This window comes from Orcinus orca, chromosome 16, assembly GCF_937001465.1.
Source record: "Orcinus orca chromosome 16, mOrcOrc1.1, whole genome shotgun sequence".
NCBI classification, from domain to species: domain Eukaryota; kingdom Metazoa; phylum Chordata; class Mammalia; order Artiodactyla; family Delphinidae; genus Orcinus; species Orcinus orca.
The window spans coordinates 73294242-73311631 of NC_064574.1; the positions used below are offsets into that span (position 1 = coordinate 73294242).

Sequence of the window (17390 nt, forward strand, 5' to 3'; positions counted from 1 at the left end):
TTATTAAGTCTCACTTAGGTGTCATGGGGCTTAGTATAAGTGACTCCATTTTGGACCTGTTGTCTTGTTTTTAACAAAAATAATATAATCTTCATTTAGAAAGTTTGGAACATGATACAATTTTTACAACCCTGTTAAAGTTTAGTGACCAGAACCTTCTTGGAGCTGTCAAAGTAACTTAGAAAATGCCAACAATAGGCTGCCTTTTAGAATCATAGAAAACTGAACTATCTTTATTATGCTTCCCAAGGCCGTGGAAGCAGGCCATACACCATTTCAGGCCCTGTCCAAAAGAATGCATTTTCCCAGTCTACTGGGTCTTTTATTGTCCTACAAAAGTTAATTTTTTTTTTCCTTCACAAATAAACATGCAATTGACCAGTTTCAGTGTGGTAAACACCTGACTTGAAGCTAAAGAGTCACCAATTTTAGTTCAGCTCATCATTCCCACTTCTGTCTCAACTGGGTTAAGTTCATGAGACCTTTGTGTCTTATCACTGACCAGCACTGTCATTTGTATGGTATTTTTCTCTTCAATTAAATATTTAAATAATGACAGCAGTTGCTGTCCTGAGAATGATGACCACTGGTGATGCTGAAATGGGACTGTTGGCAGCCACGCAGCACCCCCAGGACTTAGCCTGAAATCATCCAGAGTCAGATGAGAGATAAAAGTGCAAATTCAGGCTTTGAAAAGTGCATTAGGTCTGTCCGTGTATAGTGTATGAAATGTATGAATGTGTAGACTGTTTAAGTCTTGAATTTAGCAAAGTTGAGGACTGTCTGTATATATAGGACAAACCCTTTCCCTGCAGCACCGTATCTCCAAAATTCTTCCCTCCAATCTCCTGAAAACTCAGAGGCTGACTCTCCTATCACTATAACAACCCCTGCCTCATGGTGAATAGGGTCATTATCAAGAGTGGCAGAAGTGGTGGAGACTTTTAGTATTTCTCCTGAAGTCCCATCTGGAGCTTGCATCTTATTTTGGGGGCCTCTTGATATCTTGACCTATGGGACACTTGCCAGTTGGGCCTATAACAGCCCTCGAGTGATCATCTGGGTGATCATAGTGACAAATATGGTAATTAAATTCTAACCAAAGTTTGCCATCCACACATAAAAATAAGACAAGTGCTTAGAATAGATAAATCCTGTGTAAAAAGGAGGATAAGGGTGATCACCTCTGATTAATTATCCCAAGAGAGGCAGCAGAATTCCTGCAGAGGAGGGGAAAAGAGTGCTGGCCTGTGCTAGAGAAGGTTCTCTCTAAGGGCACCAGACTGCAGTCCAAATTGTGAGCCTGTTAAGGCCAGGTGCCGAGGCTCACTTACCTGGAATCTGTTTGAGAATACCCGTTTTCAGTCTACCCAACTGCATTAGGTAGGACTCTTGGTTGTGAGTGGTAGAAACTCAAAATAGCTTAAGCCTGAAGACGAATTTATCTTTAAGGAACACTGGACCCTTGGAACCAATGGATCTCTTGGAACATGGGTGTCTTGGAACCCAGGAGCAAGAATGCAAGTGGGCCTCAGAAACTATATGGAGTTGGAGACTCAAACACCACCAGCCTCTCTGTCTTGTTTCTATGCCTCTCTGAGCTTCACTCTTTTTTCTCAGCAATGCATCTGCCTCTAATCCTTCAGTCCAGATCATCTGAAACATGATTGTAGAGAGCTCCTAAATTTTATATTTTTACAACCTCAGACACCAACAAGAGCCTGTTTCAATTCTCTATCAGTCTCTGGTTCAAAAAATCTGGGAGAAGGCATTCATTGGATCAGCTTGAGGCAGGTGCCTTCCCTTGAGCCAATCAGCTGTGGGCAGCGGACAAGGTCACATGAAAACCTGGCAGCCTGGAAGCAGGAAGCAAGGAGCAAGGGCAGCAACTAAAAGGCGAGCAGTGCCAGCCAGTCATTCCTGTGGGGTGTCCACTGAGCCAACAATCCCACCATTTTGATATCTTCTTTTGTATTCGTTGATCTATGTCTGAGGCTAGAGAAATATGCCATGTTCATAGATTGGAAAACAATATTTTAAGGATCAGTTCTCCCCAAATTGATTTCTAGATTATACATATCCTTATCAAAATCTCAACGTGTTTTTTTCTTCTTTTTTTGGTATTTGTTTCATTTTTAAATTATGATTTTTATTTATTTTGTAAAATTTATGTATTGATTTATAATTTTTAAGTGATTATATTCTATTTATTTAGGTCTTTACTTTCTCTTTTTTTTTCAAAACAGACAACTTTTTATTCAAGTATAGTTGATTTACAATGTGTTAGTTTCAGGTTTACAGCAAAGTGATTCAGTTACACATACGTGTGTGTGTGTATATATGTATATATACACACACACACATATATATATTCTTTTTCCAACTCTTTTCCATTATAGATTATTACAAGATACTGAATATAATTCCCTGTGCTATACAGTAGGTCCTTGTTGGTTATCTATTTTATATACAGTAGTGTATATCTGTTAATCCCAAACTCCTAATTTATCCCTCCCCCTCCCCATTTCCCCTTTGGTAACCATAAGTTTGTTTTCTATGTTTGTGAGTCTGTTTCTCAACATGTTTTTTAATAGAACTTGACAAGCTAATTCTAAATTTATATGAAAATACAAAGGGCCAAGAAGAGCCAAGATAGTGGTCTGTTCTGAAGCTCTGGTCTAGAAATGATCCACTTCTTACTCACTCAAGATGTGACATTTTAAAAAAATGTCAGAAAGAAAGAAAAACTAGCAGCATACTACTCACAGTTTTCACTAAATAAAGGAAGGGAAGGTCAGAAGCAGGCTAGAGCTCCAAAGGCATAGCCAGAAGCTTGCTCACAGGCACACAGGAAGGAAGATCCAGGGGGAAAAGATGAACAATTAAGTGAATAACGGGGAGAAACTGTGTGCTATACAGTAGGTGCTGCCTTCCTTCCATCCTCTGACTCTCATGAGAGAGCATCGCTGGTAGCCCACCCTAGCTGGAACATACTGGAAAGGGAATTTTGGAGTCTGTAGATCAGCCTAGCCAGCTTGCCACTTCACACATCCCCTGCACTAATGTGAGTGCCGGTTTTGATAGATAATGCCAGGATATAGTCATCAGTCTCACCTTATCCTGCACATCATTGCCAACGGCTGACCCCCAGCTTCTGGCTGTGTCGCTTGTGGTCAGGCTCTTTCCCCTCCAAGTGGCCCTGCCCACCTTGTCCTTTGAGCCAACCTCAAATCCAGCATGTGCGTGTGTTCAGGCCTCTCTGGCTGTTCAAGGCCCAGCTGGTCCCTTTGCTCAGACTCCTCCATCTCACACCCCAGAACTCCGAGCCCCTCCACAGCAGTGCAGAGATTTGCTCTTTGGGGAATGGGGTTCACCCCTGCCCACAAATGTTTCACTTAATCAAGGATTTGTTGTTTTAAAAATGACTTTGCTGGTGACTTTATTTGCATTAAGGGCCTTCACATTCCCCTGCTGCCTGTGGCCTAGAATTGCTGACTTCAGCCCTTCTGGGAGCCCTGGGCATGGAAAAGCCCTGCAGATTCTGCATCCATATTATGCTCTTTGTGTGTGTGTGTGTGTGTGTGTGTGTGTGTGTGTGTAAATATTTTACCAGAATGTAAACAAGGTGTGGGCTTGCTGCCTTGTTCACTGCTGTGTTTCCAGTGCCTGCACAGGGCCTGGCACGTGGTGGGCACTCAATAAACATGTGTCAAATGAATGAATACAGCATACATGCAGATTTCTGTACAAGGACCTGGGTACAATGTGTAAACATCTCTGTGTAGATATGTTATTTTGTGCATGTGCGTGTGTGTGTGTGTATATGTGTGGCAGGGGGAGGACAGAAATATTTGGGTAGGCCCCAAATAGCCATCAGGGACTATTTTAATTACTCCTAATCATCAATATAGAATTTGTTAGAGAAATATGTGGAAAACTAACGTATACACGAGAGCATACATGAATTCTTTCCATGGCAAGTTGACTGGTGGCCCCCAAAAGGTATGTACTAACTCCCCCAGAAACTGTGAGTGTGACCTTATGTGGAAAAAGGCTCTTTGCTGATGTAAATAAGTTAAGGATCTCACTATGAGATCATCTGGGATTGTCTAGATGTCCCTAGGATCCTGCCTCAAATCCAATGACAAGTTTCCTTATAAGAGAGAGGAAGAGGAGGCCATGTGACCAGAGTGGCAGAAACTGGAGGATATGGCCAAGGAAGCCAAGGATTGCCAGCAGCCACTAGAAGCTGGAAGACGCGAGGAAAGATTCTCCCCTGGAGCCTGCAGAAAGAGCCCGGCCCTGCTGACGCCTCGATTTCAGACTTCTGACCTTCAGAACCGTAAGAGAATAAATTCCTTTTGTGTTAAGTCCCCCATTTGTGGTCATTTGTTACGGCAGCCACAGAAAATGAATACACCTTCTGTCCAGCACACAAGAACTCGTGGCCAGTTTGTCCCAGGCTGTGTGTGTCCTGTGGGTGTGCACCCCTTACTTTCCACCGTGACTGCCAGCCCAGGGTTGTGTACAACAGCCGAGCAGATATTTGTAAGGAGTGGAGCAAACAGGCAGGGGGCTGTGAGGGAGCCTGGCTGGGAAGGCCAGGCCAGGCCCAGAGGTCTGGAACCCTTCAGACTCGCTGGGGGCCCCCTGGAAATATTCTGGAAATAATGCTTCTAAGGCATTCCCCCCTCCGCCCCACTGAGCACTAGGGGCCACCAGGGAATAAGGAGGAAAGGATGGTCTTCCTGCTTCCTGCAAACTGGTCCCTCTCCAGGTCATGATTCTGGTGAAGGGGCCAGTACCCTTGAGGCTGCCCTGAGGTGCCTGGTGTGGTGTGACTGCCACCCACACCTCAGTGAGCTGCAGCTCAGCTCCCAGCATTAGCACTCAGACTGCCTGCCCTGCTGTCCACACAGTTTCCTGTCCCCAGTGCTTTTCCTTCTCTGCCCATCCCGGCTCTGTGATGTCCAGAGCCTCAGCTCCGGGCCGCCGACCAACTCCACTTTCCTTGAATGATTGGCAGGCACATCAGAGCCAGGCAAGAATCATCATCAGACAGGGAGCAGGATATTTTCACAGTCTCTGAAATGCTAAGTCATTTCAGCAGATTGCTTATAATTATAAAAGGAAAAACTGTAACTTCTCAGTGGAGAAACCCGGCAGATACCTTAACCAGATCATCAAAGTCAACGTCACCAATAATGGGACAAACTGACCTCGTGTGTGCCTCCTGCTGCTGTGTGCTGTGAAAGGCACAGCCTCACTCTCGGGGCCTTCCTGCCCCCCCAAATGCATAACCTGAGACAGCAAAGTCAAGTCAAAGGCTATTTTACAAATAACTAATATGCCTTAAGAATGAAAGAGGGAGAAACTGTTTGATATTGTAAGAGACTAAAGTGATACAACTAAATGCAACACATAGATGATGTGAATCAAAAATGTCACCTGCCCTATCAGTAAACAAAGGATGCTGCAGCCATCAAGCCATCACATTACAGGCACCCCCGAGGGTGAGCCCTGTGGGAACTCAGGATGGGAAAGAACTGGATACTGGCCCTGGATAGCTAAGGTGCCTATCAAAGGAATGATTTCAGTGAGCCCAGACTCTTGCATCTTCCCATATATAGAAAAGCACTAAATTCATTACCTTCAGATGTCTGGTTGTTTTCTTTAATTAACAGGATTTTTTTTTTTTTTTTTGAGTGTAGAAAGCGAGATTTATTAAGTACACTGCAAGGGAACAGCCGGCAAGACCAGGAAGGTCTGCCAACAGTAATCTTTTGATATGCCAGCTACCAGGTCTTTGTTGCTAAACGCCTGTATACCCTGGATCCTCCCTGACCTCTTTGGAGCTGTCCCTCAGAGCCATCTGCGAGGCTACTCCCGGGCTTGAGTGCTCAGAAAGTCCTCCGAGGGACTTTCCTGGTGGTCCAGTAGCTAAGACTCCGCACTCCCAATGCAGGGGGCCTGGGTTCAATCCCTGGTCAGGGAACTAGATCCCACAGGCCGCAACTAAAAGATCCTGCATGCTGCAATGAAGACCCAGCACAGCCAAATAAATAAATAACTATTAAAAAAAAGAAAGTCCTCCAAATAAAACATAATTCTCAACGTTTAGGTTGTACATTTTTTTCAGTAGACAATGAGAATGAAAAAAATGGTTGTGAAGGACATAATTGGGACAATTGGGGAATTTGAATAGGGACTGTATATGTAGATAGTAAATAGCATCATATCAATGTTAAATTTCCTTCATTGGATCATGGTACAAGAGAATGTCCTTATATTTAGGAGGTACCAATGAAGTATTTAGGGGTAAAGTGACACAAGACACAATGTCTGTAATTTATTCTCAAATGGTTCAATAACTAAAAATAATGATCATTATAGCTAGCTAGCTAGATGGATAGAGAGAGATATTAAAACAATTGTAGCAAATATTAGCAATTGATGAATCAACAGTCACTTGGTAAGGGTACGTATATTGGAGTTAATTGTACTATTCTCACCAATTTTTTTCTAGTTTAAAAAATTTCAAAATAAAGTTAAAAAAAAACAGCTTTATGAACTATAGAGATGTAGAACAAAGTGAACTGTTGATTCTTCAGGGAGATGCTGTCCCATCATTCAATTTAATCCATCTCAGCAAACATTCCAAGGCCTCTTATGGGCCCATAAACAGTGTTGGGTGTTGCAGGGAAAATTCCATCCCCCATCTAAGCAGCTTCCTATCTGATGGGGGTGAGGGACGAGAACCAGACAAATACACAAAGAACAAGAATACAAAGTAGAATGGGAGAAAGGCCTTAAGAAAGGTGTAAATTGGGACACAGGTCACAAGAGTCACAGAGATGAGACCCTTGCGAGTGGAGTTGGCATTTCAGTGTAATGTAAGGTTGGCTGAATTTGCACTGGTAGAGTTGCACTGAGTTTTCACTGGCTGGGTTGAGGAGTACAACACAAGTAGAAGGCTATGCATGAGCAAGGACCAGAGCAGAGACAGGGGCACACTGAGTGGTGAGCAAGTCTTTGTTGCCTTGAGTGCCTTTGTTAAGTATGTGTAGGAAAGGCAGTGCTTGTCTTCTGCTCTTCTTAGGTTCAGTGGCTGTAGCCTGAGAATTAAACTGACAAACAGCACATTACAGGCATACCCTGTTTTTTTGTGCTTCGCTTTGTTGTGCTTCACAGATACTGTGTATTTTTTACGAATCGAAGGTTTGTGGCAACCCTGCAAGGAGCAAGTTTATTGGCACCATTTTTCCAACAGCATTTGCTCACTTCATGTCTCTGTGTCACATTTTGCTAATTCTTGTAATATTTCAAACTTTTTCATTATTATGTTCATTATGGTGATCTGCGATCTTTGATGTTACTGGTTGCTTTTTTAAAATTTGGCTGCGTTGGGTGTTCATTGCTGCGTGCGGGCTTTTCTCTAGTTGCGGCGAGCGGGGGCTACTCTTTGTTGCCGTGCACAGGCTTCTCATTGCAGTGGCTTCTCTTGTTGTGGAGTACAGGCTCTAAGCGCGGGGGCTCCAGTAGTTGCGGCACGTGGGCTCAGTAGTTGTGGCTCGCGGGCTCTAGAGTGCAGGCTCAGTAGTTGTGGCGCACAGGCTTAGTTGCTCCATGGCACGTGGGATCTTCCCGGCCCAGGGCTCGAACCCGTGTCCCCTGCATTGGCAGGCGGATTCTTAACCGCTGTGCTACCAGGGAAGTCCTGATGTTACTATTATAATTGTTTTGGGAGCCATGAACTGTACCCATATATGATGGCAAACTTAATAAATGTATGTGTTCTGACTGTTTCACCAACCAGCCATTCCCCCATCTCTCTCCCTCTTCTCAAGACTCCCTATTCCCTGAGACACAGCAATATAGAAATTAGGCCAATTTATAACCCTACCATTACCTCTTAGTGTTCAAGGGAAAGGGAGAGTTGCACGTCTCTCACTTTACATCAAAAGCCAGAAGTGGTTAAGCTTAGTGAGGAAGGCATGTTGAAGGCCAAGACAGGCCACAAGATAAACCTCTTGAGCCATACAGTTAGCCAAGTTGTGAATGCAAAGGAAAAGTTCTTGAAAGAAATTAAAATTGCTATTCCAGTGAACACACAAATGATGAGAAAGCAAAACAGCCTTTTTGCTGATATGGAAGTTCTTTATTTTTAAACATCTTTATTGGAGTGTAATTGCTTTACAATGGTGTGTTAGTTTCTGTATATAACTACCAAAGTGAAACAGCTGTATAACAAAGCTGTATAACAAAGTGAAACAGCTATACATATACATATATCCCCATATCCCCTCCCTCTTGCGTCTCCCTCCCACCATCCCTATCCCACCCCTCTAGGTGGTCACAGAGCACCAAGCTGATCTCCCTGTGCTATGCGGCTGCTTTATAGAAGAAGTTTTACTGGTTTGGTTAGAAAATCAAATTAGCCACAACATTCCCTTAAGCCAAAGCCTAATGCAGAGCAAGGCCCTAACTCTCTTCAGTTCTGTCAAGGCTGAGAGAGGTAAGGAAGCTGCAGAAGAAAAATTTAAAGCTAGCAGAGGTTGGTTCATGAGGTTTAAGGAAAGAAGCCATCTCCATAGTATAAAAGTGCAAAGTGAAGAGCAAGTGCTGATGTAGAAGCTGCAGCAAGTTATCAAGAAGATCTAGCAAAGATCATAAACGAAGGTGGCTACACTAAACAACAGATTTTTCAATGTAGACAAAACAGCCTTCTATTGGAAGAAGATGCCATCTGAGACTTTCATAGCTAGAGAGGAGAAGTCAACACCTGGCTTCAAACTTCAAAGGATAGGCTGATTCTCTTGTAAGGGGCTAATGCAGCTGGTGACTTGAAGTTGAAGCCAATGCTCATTTACCATTCTGAAAATCCTAGGGCCCTTGAGAATTATGCTAAATTGACTCTGCCTCTGCTCTATAAATGGAACAACAAAGCCTGGAATGACAGCACATTTGTTTACAAATACTGACTACTTTAAGTCCACTGTTGAGACCTACTGCTCAGAAAAAAAGAATTCCTTTCTAAATATTACTGCTTATTGACAATGCACCTGGTCACCCAAGAGCTCTGGTGGAAATGGACAATGAGATTGATGTTGTTTTCATGCCTGCTAACACAACATTCATTCTGCAGCCCGTGGATCAAGGAATAATTTTGACTTTCAAGTCTTATGATTTATGAAATACAGCCATAGCTGCCATAGATAGTGATTCCTCTGATGGATCTGGGCAAAGGAAATTGAAAACCTTCTGGAAAGGATTCACCATTCTAGATGCCATTAAGAACATTAAAAATAGTTGTGATTCATGGCAAAAGGTCAAAATATCAACATTAACAGGAGTTTAGAAGAAGTTGATTCCAACCCTCATGGATAACTGTGAGGGGTTCAAAACTTCAGTGGAGGAAGTTACAGCAGATGTGGTGGAAATGGCAAGAGAACTAGAATTAGAAATAGAGCTCGAAGATGTGACTGAATTGCTACAATCTCATGATAAAACTTTAATGCTTGAAGAAGTGCTTCTGTATGAGCAAAAATGTAGTTTCTTGAGATGGAATCTACTCCTGATGAAGATGCTGTGAAGACTGTTGCAACGACAACAAATGATTTAGAATATTATATAAACTTAGTTGATAAAGCAGTGGAAGGGTTTGAGAGGACTGACTTCAATTTTGGAGGAAGTTCTACTGTGTGTAACATGCTATCAAACAGTATTGCACGGCTACAGAGAAATCATTCATGAAAGGAAGAGTCAGTCAGTGCAGCAGACTTCATCGTTGTCTTATTCTTAAAAATTGTGCATTTTGAGACGCTTCACATTCTGTCTATGGAATATGTATCTCTCTAAATAAACTTACTGTCACTTAACTATGGCTCGCTCTTAAATTCTTTCCTGTGCAAAGCCAAGGACCCTCCCTTGGCGGTCCCAGGGACTCATCCGAGACCTGGGATATGACCATTCTCTCATCCCTATTCTCCTGCAACAGTTGCATGTCCCAAATTGCAGTTCTTTGTGGCTCCTTGATAAACTCATTTTGCTGATAAAAATAACTGGCTCTTTCATTGTTTTAGATTAACAAATATAAGCCGAATAAAGTCAGCTGGGACTGACTTGTTCACTGCTGTGTCCTCAGCACCTAGAACAGTGCCTGGTGCAGGACATTGGTAAATCCCAAGTGCTGGAGTCCCCCAGATTCTGCTGGGAGTAGCACGCTCTTCGAAGAAGCTGCTTGCCCTAGGAAAGGGACCTGGGAGGGTGGCAAGAAACTGGTAGCCTCTGCAGCCTCTTTAACCAGGGAGGGAAAACCAAAGCCACAGGAGAAAATGGCCCTCTTGAATTAGACCACAGGAGGTCTGAGCAAGCTCTGTCCAAGAGGCAGGGCCCAGGAAAAGTCTGCACTGGTGTCACGGGTCGGCATCCACGGGCAGAGAAGGTTTGCCTGCTCCCTGGAGCACCTCCCATCCAGGCCCCTCCCCTCCCTGGAGCTTTTCTCCTCTGAGGGTCAGAGACTTGCCTCAGATGGAGGCAGACCCTGTAGCTACTCTAGCCAATACTCAAAAGCACCCAGCATCTCTCTCTTGTGTAACCTAAACCCCTCATCCTGAACTTCCAACTCAGTGGTTCTGACACCTGGTAGGGGAGCAGAATTTACCTGGGAGCTTTTTTTTTTTTTTTTTAAATGTAGTGTAACAAACATACAGAATAGTGCACATGTGTGTATAGTTTGATGAATTTTCACAAAGTGACCAAACCAGGTAGTTCCCAAGTCAGGAAACAGGATGTCATCAACTAGCCTCTCTGAAGTTCCCCAAGTGCCACCTCCTAGTCGCTACCCCCATCTCTTTCCCTTGGGAGTCGGGGGGATCCTTCTCCCAGAGTGTCTGCTTCATAAAACTGACCTGATGCCCCGTGTCTATTTTACAAAGCTGCACAGGTGGTTTACTTGCATAGCTAGGTTTGGCAACTCCTCCTGGAAGTCATATAATCTTCTTTGTTGTAAGTGGAACCAGAGGCAGCTTTGCTCCCAGTGTTCGGCTCAGCACCAGTAGCTGTCTAGCTAGGTTTACCCGTGAAGCAGCGGGCATTTCCTGCATCTGGGGTCTGCAGAGCCCGGGGGGGCAACTTCTGGACTCAGGAAGCCCAATTGGTTGGTTCCAGCCTGGGCATGTGGCCCTCCCTCCCCGGCGGGAGTTGCATGAAGAGGTATTTTTGGAAGGTGCAGGAATTCTGTAACCATTTGGAAAATGCCTGCTCATAGGCTGGGCTGGATTCTCATTTTAAAATGATGATGTGGCTGAGCGGCCTGACCTGGCCAGTTTTCCTGGATCTAGGGGTGGGGAAAGTAAAGAGGCATGCTCATTTTTTCCTCTTTTTCTTTAAATTGTATCACCATTTTCGTTTTGTCTCGAATTCCTCTAACCCACAAGCTTCAAGAGAATTGTGAGGCGTCTCCTGCAGTTCATGGGCTCTTTGATGCTGCTCGCAGGTAAGCGTTTCATCGTGTCTCAAGTCAGCCAGGGCTCTGGGGTCATTTCAAGTCGAGTGCAAGTTTAACCCTCAATTCCCCATCAAGGATCTTTGGCTCTGGAGCCCTCACCTGGAGTCTCCCTGCCCTTCCAGGCAGGACCCTGAGTGCCCTCCTACTCTCTTCCCTGTGTCTCTCTCTGCTTTGCCCTGCTGCCTTCATCTTTATCGAGAGCAGCAGCTTTTGTTTTTTTAAATTAAGTGTAGTTAATTTACAACGTTGAGCTAATTTCTGCTGTACAGCAAAGTGATTCAGTTACACATATATATACATTCTTTTTTATATTCTTTTCCATTATGGTTTATCACAGGATATTGACTATAGTTCCCTGTGCTGTACAGTAGGACCTTGTTGTTTATCCATTCTCTATATAATAGTTTGCATCTGCTAACCCCCAACTCCCACTCCATTCCATCTCTCCCCCTCCCCCCTTCCCCTTGGCAACCACAAGTCTGTTCTCTATGTCTGTGCATCCCTTTCTGTTTCGTAGGTAAGTTCATTTGTGTCATAGTTTAGATTCCACATATAAGTGATATCATATGATATTTATCTTTCTCTTTCTGACTTACTTCACTTCGTATGATAGGTCCATCCATGTTGCTGCAAATGGCATTATTTCATTCTTTTTTATGGCTGCATAGTATTCCATTGTATATATGTACCACATCTTCTTTATCCATTCATCTGTTGATGGACATTTTGGTTGCTTCCATGTCTTGGCTATTGTGAATAGTGCTGTTATGAACACAGGGATGCATGTTTCTTTTTGAATTGTAATTTTGCCTGGATATATGCCCAGAAGTGGGATTGCTGGATCATAAGGCAACTCTATTTTTAGTTTTCTGAGGAACCTCCATATTGTTTTCCATAATGGCTGCACCAACTTACGTTCCCACCAACAGTGTAGGAGTGTTCCCTTTTCTCCACACCCTCTCCAGCATTTGTTATTTGTAGACTTTTTAATGATGGCCATTCTGACTGGTGTGAGGTGGTACCTTACTGTAGTCTTGATTTGCATTTCTCTAATATTTAGCGATGTTGAGAATCTTTTCATGTGTCTGTTGGCCATCTATATGTCTTCTTTGGAGAAATGTCTATTTAGCTCTGCAGTTTTTGCTAATCATCCATTCACTCACCCATCCGTTCATTCAACCAGGGCCAGGCCCTGTGCTGGGGACAGCATGGAGGGTCAGGCTGACCAACCATCTTCTGTCATCACCATTTCTGCCCTTACCCTTGACAACTCTTTGTCCCCACTTCTCCACTTCCTCCCAAGGCCATGTCCATGCTCTCTGAAGGACCTCTGTTCCTTCCCTTGCATGGCAAAGGTAGCCTGCCCTCTCCATTATCTGCGTCCAAACCCCTTGCTCCTGACCCTCATTTCCAGCTCCCTTGGGCTGAGACAGAGAATACAAAAGTAGAACGTGGCATGATTCTCTTCCCCAATTTTCCATTTCTGAGATCCTCCCCATCCCATCCACCTTCCACCTCCACCACTATCCTCTCTCCATGCCAGATCCTGGAATGGAAGTGCCATGAGTGGGGAGCTGCTGTACTTTTGTCTTTGCAGGGAATTCCCTGGCAGTCCAGTGATTAGGACTCTACGCTCTCACTGCCAGGGCCCCAGGTTTGATCCCTGGTTGGGGAACTAAGATCCTGCAAGCCATTCGGCGCAACCAAAAAAAAAAAAAGAAACCAAAGCAAAGCCAACAACCTCCCAAAATAAAAGTGCTGGAGGGCTGGGCTGCCTCTTCAGTTCTCCTCAAAGCCTGAACATTCTTAGGTGTGTTGCACAGAGACTCTCCTTCCAGGAGGTGAGATGACTGTAGGAAGGTGTCCTCACTTACTCTCAGCCAGGCCTTCTTGCTGGGAGATGACTCCCTGAAGTAGAAGCCAGGCAAAGTTTGAACTAGAAGACGACAGTGGCTTCCGGGTACTCACTGGGGTGTCAGTGAGCACTTGTGTACTCCCTCTCTTTCCTTGGGCCTACCAGCCTGTTTGGAAGAAACAATCTCTGAGCCTTTGAACTGCCTATCAGCCAGGGGACGAAGCTGTCTAGGCCCTCAGGTGAGGTTCTCTGAGTCTGAGCTGATCACCTGCAAGAGGTAAAGCTGGGGAGAGAGAAAGTAGATCCAGAGTGTTCAGAGTATGTGTACTCAGTATGAGACTTACTAAATGACACAGAGCAATACATATGTCACATAAACCAGGTATTCATATAGGCTTGATCAGTGAGTTTTCCAGAAAAGAGTTCTTTTCTTAAAAAAATTATGTATTTATTCATTTTAAATAGGTAATCCAAGCACAGGGCACAACATTTTAAAAAGTGCCAAAGAGTATATACATAGTGAAAAATAAATGTCTTTCCCTCTCCTGTACCCAAGTTTTTCAGTTTCCCTCCCAGAAACAACCACTGTTGCCAGTTTACTGTGCATCCTTTTGGAGATTGTCTCTGAAAATTACAAGGGTGTGTGTGTGTGTGTGTGTGTGTGTGTGTGTGTGTGTACTTGAAAAAAATACAAATGGACATATTATATATACTGTTTTTAACATTGTTCTTTTCACTTAAGAGTATATTTTGGAGACTTTTTTCTTAACATATATGGGTTGGGGGTAGATTTGGAAAGCAGAAAAACTTGTTCCCATATGACCCTGAGCTTTGCTTCAGATCAAGCAGCTCCTTGTTTGGGGCTGTTTTTTTTTACAGACAGTGTGGTCCCTGGGCCACCTGAAGCTGTCTTGCTCAGGGAGACATCCTGCCACAGGACGGGCAGGGAGTCAACCTCCCTGCCAGATTTCACTGGGATTCATGTCCCCCCTTCTTACTGAATTCCTCACATTTGGAATTTGTTCTCAGAGTTTATATGTGAGATACCAGCAGCAGGCCCCCACCTGGCTGCTCAAATTTTTGTTTTCAGGTCTTGTAGGTAGGTGAAGTATTTTCTGGGTATTGTGGAGGTCATCTCAGAGCTGCATTTCTGGCTTGTGGAGAGACGATGGCAGGGGCTGTGTTTAAGGGATTAACACTCCATGGTGCTGGCCATGGCTTCAAGATTATGCAGGTCAGGGTGAGCTGTTTCCCTGAAGGGGTCTGGAATGCAGGGAGTGGAATGGGACACAGCTCTTACTTAAAGTTAAAAGACTTGTTAAACAAACGACTTTGGGTGCAGATGTATCTAGAATCACCTTGTAGAATGCTGTGTCCTTTCCCTTTCCTCTTGCTTTCTGCCTGCCGACGTTGTTCATTTTCTTTTGGTGAGCTTTGTAATACTAGTGGATCATTTCTGATGCACCAAAGCAGCTTGGGTCAAATCAGATCATCTTCTTCATTTGATTTAAATGTTCCATAGAAAAATATTGTGGTGGGTATTTCTTTAAATTTCCTCAGGTCAAACTGCTTACAAGGTTTTGCCAATTGAATAAAGAGAAAACAGTTAGATATACTGCGCCCTGGTTCTTAGAGCGGCATCACAGCCTGGGGCTTTCAGAGGTTTGTTACCTTATTTGCTCTTTTTAAAAAATAACAGCTTATTGAGATATAATTCACATACCATACAATTCACCTACTTTAAGCACACAATTCAATTTTTTTGGGTATTCACAGAATTGCACAATCACCACCACCACAATCAATTTTAGATAATTTTCATCAGTCACTCCCCCCACAAAAGCCCCATAGCCATTAGCAATCACTTTCCATTTCCCCCCAATCTCCTCAGCCCAAGGCATCCACTAATGTACTTTTGCTTTTTCTATGGATTTGCCTATTCCGGACATTTCACATAAAGGGCCTCATATAATACGTGGTCTTTTGTGACTGGTTTCTTTCACCTAGCACGATATTTTCAAGATTCATCCTGTTGTAGCATGTATCGGAACTTCACTTCTTTTTATGGCCCAATAATATTCCATTGTGTGGATTTGCCATATTTTACTTATCCATTAATCAGTTGATGGACATCTGGGTTATTTCCACTTTATTGGCTACCATGAATAACGGTGCTATGAACATTCGTGTACAGATTTTTGTGTGGACTTCACTTGATCTTTACAGCAACTCTCTGAGGTACATATTCTACAGACCTCTTTCTATAGATAACAAAACTCATTCCAAGACGGTAGATAGGCATTGTGAATAAAGCTGTTATATTCCTGAGCCTATGCTTTTTCCAATGTATGTTCATAGAGTTGAAATAATTGCTTTGACAGAACCTCGTGTGGATATACCTGTAGGTATTGTGAACACGAACGGGTATTTTTCAGTTGTGAAATTTCAGCCCTCTCCCCAATGTCCCCCATCTCTTTGCCCTTTTCTCCTTTCCTAGTTTTCACTTCTTTCTTTCAAGTATCAGATCCCCGCCCCTGTGGTGGGGACAGAATCTATCACTCACTTTGGTGTGTAATGAAATGTGTGAATTTGATATTTATATTTTTGAGTCACCTCAATGAGATGAAAGCTCCTCTGCCAGCAACAGCACAGAGGTGGTTTCTGAAGCAAGGACAAGCAGAGAGAGGATTTCTTGGAAAAGCTCATTCTCCTGTCCTGTCCCAGGGTTTCAAGGCTGAAAGGCACCCACGCTGGAGGTTGGGGCTACGGTGGACAGCCACCTGCCCCCGTCTCGCCTCCAGCTAGGTCGCGCGCACCGTTGCTCGGCAACAACCCGCTCACACAGGTGGCGGCCCCAGAACCCCGCGGGGAGCGCGCACACGCAGGAACGCAGGGACGCCCGGGCGGCCCCGACGTCAGACCCACCCCGCCCCTCAGCGCCTGTCAGACCGGGAGGGAGGCCGAGCCCCGCCCCCCTCGGGGGGGAAGGCAGCCAGCGGAGCCCACGAATCAGAGAGTCCGACATATCCCCCGGCCGGGCGCCGGGCAACCAATCGCCGCACGTGTGTGATCCCGCGCCCCTCCGGGAGGGCGGCTGCAGGCGCTAAGGCGGCGACTGGGGGAGTCGCTGCTGAGGCGGCCGCGGGCCCGGGTCGCGTCGGCGTAGCTCCGCGCGGCCGAGCCGGGCTGGCAGCAGCTGGCGCCTGGCGGTGAGGGCGGGCTCCCGGATGGGTGGAATGGCCCTCACCTAGGGCGGTGGGAGAAGCAGCTGAGCCGAGGATGCTGGGGAGGCGGCGCGGCGGCTCCTCACTCATCCCAGGTAAGGGGGACGCCGCGCTCGCTGCGGCTCGGGTCGGAGCGTCGCCCCGGCCCCGCTGTGCTCCCTCCGCCGCTCACCTAGCTCCGAGTCCCGGCCGCCTCTGTCCTGGCATCCCTCGGCCCCAGTCGCCGCCGGCCGCTGCATCTCCCCTCTGCCCTCGGGCGGTTGTCCAGCTCCGCCCCCTCAGCGCAGATCCCGGCGGCCCGGCGCCCACCCCTTCCCCCAGCGCCGGCGTTTCCCTGTCTCGGGCTTCCTTTTAGCCCGGCTCGCCCCCGCCGTGGTCGGCCTCCCGCCCTCTTCCGCCCCCTCCGCGCCTTTCCCTCTCTCTCGCGGGGCTGGCATCGTTTCCCAGACCCCGCGGTCCTTCGGGGCGCCTGCCGGGGATGAGACGCCCTGGCCCCCCCGGATTGGACTTTTGCCCTCACCTATACCCGGGCTTCCCTTCCTCAGTCTCACCCTATCCTTGCCTCCTATACGGTGTCCTCTGGACATTTCACTCGCGCCCCCCCACCCCCATGCCATGTATTCCTGGGTTTTGCCCTTTTGCTCCCAGTTGCCTTCCTTTCCCAACTCGCCCCTTCTCCCTTCGCTTCCATCAACCACCGTCGCTAGCACTTCTTTTCCTTTACACTGAAACCTTCACACACTGCGACTCTCCTGAATGCCCGGTCTGTAGTTTTAACACCGTAGTTCGTCTTTCAGTGAGC

The 17390-nt window shown here is 45.6% G+C and overlaps 1 protein-coding gene across 8 annotated transcripts in view; it reads left to right on the top strand.

The window, feature by feature from the left end:
• The first annotated feature begins 10700 nt into the window (after positions 1-10700).
• The window catches only part of TPST1 (tyrosylprotein sulfotransferase 1), a 124112-nt gene continuing 117422 nt past the window's right edge, over positions 10701-17390 (top strand). For 3 of the 8 annotated variants that reach the window (XR_007472251.1, XM_049699583.1, XM_049699580.1), the window contains exon 1: positions 16434-16683. The gene's annotated coding sequence lies outside the window, so the exon portion shown is untranslated. Of the gene's footprint in view, positions 11498-16433; positions 16684-17390 lie in introns of those variants that run through there. The other 5 variants (XM_049699582.1, XM_033426264.2, XM_004268752.3 and 2 more) reach the window with 3 other exon arrangements.